Source organism: Galeopterus variegatus, unplaced genomic scaffold (assembly GCF_000696425.1).
Source record: "Galeopterus variegatus unplaced genomic scaffold, G_variegatus-3.0.2 Scaffold351, whole genome shotgun sequence".
NCBI lineage: Eukaryota > Metazoa > Chordata > Mammalia > Dermoptera > Cynocephalidae > Galeopterus > Galeopterus variegatus.
The window spans coordinates 343,716-347,202 of record NW_007726462.1 but is presented as its reverse complement, the minus strand read 5'-3'; positions in this window follow the sequence as shown (position 1 = coordinate 347,202).

Below are 3,487 nucleotides of genomic sequence, written 5' to 3'. Positions count from 1 at the left end.
GGGGGGGGGGCGGGGAGGGGAGGGATCCTAACACTAACAGTTACTTGTAATTACTGGAGTCAAAGTCCAAGGAAACCAAATGGAATGAGATTATAATGGGCCTCCAATCCACTAGGAAGTCCTCAGTACCTTAAAAAGCAAAACATACATTTTTTTCCACATGGAGAAATTCATGCCATTACCTTATGACAATTATCAAAGTGTAAAATTCAAGTAAACCAAGTCTAAATATATAATGAATATATTTATTATATGTCATTTATCAGTATGGGAACCATTAGGAAGATAAACCCTGGTTCAAAGGCATATAGGAGAGGGCCGGCCTGTGGCTCACTCGGGAGAGCGTGGTGCTGATAACACCAAGGCCATGGGTTCGGATCCTATATAGGGATGACCGGTTTGCTCAATGGTTGAGCGTGGTGCTGACAACACCAAGCCGAGGGTTAAGATCCCCTTACCGGTCATATTTAAAAAAAAAAAAAAAAAAAAAAAGGCGTATGGGAGATTACCAAGATAATGCACACTTATTGAAAGTGTCGATTAAGATAAAGTCAAAAGGGCAAATTTAAATCAACTAGGGTTATTGTCCTAGGGCACAATTATATTCTAACCATTGGGTTATCTTTTCTACTGGACAGTGAGAAGTTTCATCTATAATGGACAAAAATCATTACAATTGTCAATATCCTACAAGTCATCTAAATAGACAGATAATGGGCCCTAATGAATAGCCAAACAGAAGAACTTTTCCCTAGAATATTAGAAAAAAATTGGGCAGGCCTTTGAGACTATGGTCTCGTATGACAACGAAAGGAAATGTAGTCTATCCCTTCATCTTAATTCTGAGATTGGGATATTTTTTAACAGGATTCAGAGCTGTCCTGCAGTGACCAGAGTCCATTCCTTGATGTCCTCAGTAAGCCCATGCCTGATGAAGAATCTGCTTTCCTTTCTGCATTTTCCACCGTCCCATGATGTGCTTACCAATGCTGACTTGCAATGACATTGGGGACCTGTGTCCAAATTTCCAGATCTAAGGAAGGGTGTGAAATTACCAGCACCCCTCTTGGCTCCTCTTTACCTCTAAACAAGTCATATGACATCTCTTGTTTACTTTTTATTTTAAGAAGGTGAAAATCATGACTCAGGAAAAGTAAAATGAACACATATCAGAATTTATTTCATTAATAAATAAAGCGACATGTAAATAGTTATGATAGGTTCAAAGAGCACTTGAAAAATTAAAGTATTTTATAGACAACTTACCAAAGAAATGTTAGGATGAAATTACTGAATTGGATTAAAACAAAATTAAAGGCCATAAATATTTAGAGTTATATTTGTTCCACTGAACAAAAATTATTTGCATCACCACAGGACAAAAACCTACAAGAAGTAACTTCATTAAGTTTTGTACATTTAATTGATAGTAAGTAGTGACATCATGACAGTATATTTTCCTAAAATCATTTTGTGGCCTTTAATCTTTTTATGATACTGGACATCACGGCCCCTCCCTTTTTCCTAACTTACAAATCCCATAATTTTTTTCACACTGTGAATTCTTATTTGAGAAAAAAAGAAAAATATGGCACCTATAAGATAAATTCTATGAAGCGTCACGGTATAACTCATTGACATCCTTACTTTACACACTAATCAAATAATAGACAATTTAACTTTGTATTCTTTCTAGACTCCAAAAGTAATTAACCTGACTTTTTTAACTCATTCTTTCTAGGTCTTTACCTACCTGCCAAAAATACTAGATCATTCTCTGGCCTTCCTTCTTTTCATCAAATGACTTTGAGCTTCCACAGTGATTTTTTTTTTTCTTCTTTTTTTTTAAAAAAAAAGATGACTGGTAAGGGGATCTCAATCCTTGGCCTGGTGTTGTCAGCACCACGCTCAGCCAGTGAGCTATCCGGCCATCCCTATATAGGATCCGAACCCGTGGCCTTGGTGTTATCAGCACCGCACTCTACTGAGTAAGCCACGGGCCGGCCTTTTTTCTTCTTTTTTAAACCAACACAATGTTCAATCAGAAAGAGAAAGAGGAGCCTTAGCTTTGGGGGACACTAATTTGTTTAAGAATCAGTTTAGGATGCTCTCACTCAAAAGAAATACAATTTTGGAAAAAAAAATTAGCTGAGAATTTCAAGTAGTCTCCACGTCCTGATACCCTGCCATTGAGGAATTCAAACATTAATAATTTTTCTAGATGCCCATCTTTTCTTGAATTTATGTGTAACATTTATTTTAAAAGCCTCTATTAGTTTCCTTATAAGATTTATATTGGGGAACTATATGTAACCATATAAATAGTTATATGTAATATTGGCTTCATTATAACTTGAGTACAGTCTCTGTAACTCGGTTTCTTAGAAATACATTGAATTTTCACTGTGTTTTAGTCCTATTCTATCAAGCTTTGGTAAGGAATCAAAAACCAGAGAGGAGTAAGGAAGAATCCTGGCACAGTGCTGCATATAAAATATAATGCAAGCTACATATATAGCTACATTTTATTTATTTATTTATTTTTATGCTTTTTATTCAATAGCTACATTTTTAAAAGTGAAAAGCAGGTGAAATTGTTTTATTAATGTATTATATGTAACCCAAAATATCAAAGTATTATTGTCCAATATGTAATTAATATAAAAACATTATTAATGCATTATTTTACAATCCATTTTCATCCTAAATCTTCCAAGTTGAGGTATGTTTTATACAATCTTAAGCTTTTGTTGGAAATAACTTGATTTACATTTGGATATCATAAACTTTACATTTGAAAAATTAAATTCACATATCTGAGTTGTTCAAACATACTTACATTTTCCAGTAACTGAATGCAATATCAGCTTTTCAATTTAAGATAAAATGAAATAAAATAAAGAATGCAGACCTACTCAGCAATGCCCACGTTTCAAATTTCACTAGCCACAAGCGGTTTCTATTCTTTCACACAATGCAGATCCTAGGGTCAATTCTGCTTAAGTTGTAAGATGGTGATGAACGCAGTGATTAAATGGGGGAAGAATAATTTAACTGCAACCATTTAAATTTTGCACTAACTTCTAAAATCAAAGATTTGCTCATGCACAGATATGGTGATTAAGAAAGGAACTAAAAGTAGGTCCCGACTGCAAAATACATGACTGAGAAATCTAAGAGCACGGGCTGGGGGTGGGGGGTGGGGGGGAACCTGTCTGTGGGCAATGCACATGGAATTTTCTCAGGTAAATAAAATAGTTCTCGCTGATTGACTGCCTTGAATATTAGACCTAAAATTTACCATTCATTTTCAAAACAATAACTTTTTTTGTTTTCTTAAGTTTTCTTAAAAGATGACGGGTAATGGGCCGGCCCGTGGCTCACTCGGGAGAGTGTGGTGCTGATAACACCAAGGCCACGGGTTCGGATCCCATATAGGGATGGCCGGTTAGCTCACTTGGGAGAGCGTGGTGCTGACAACACCAAG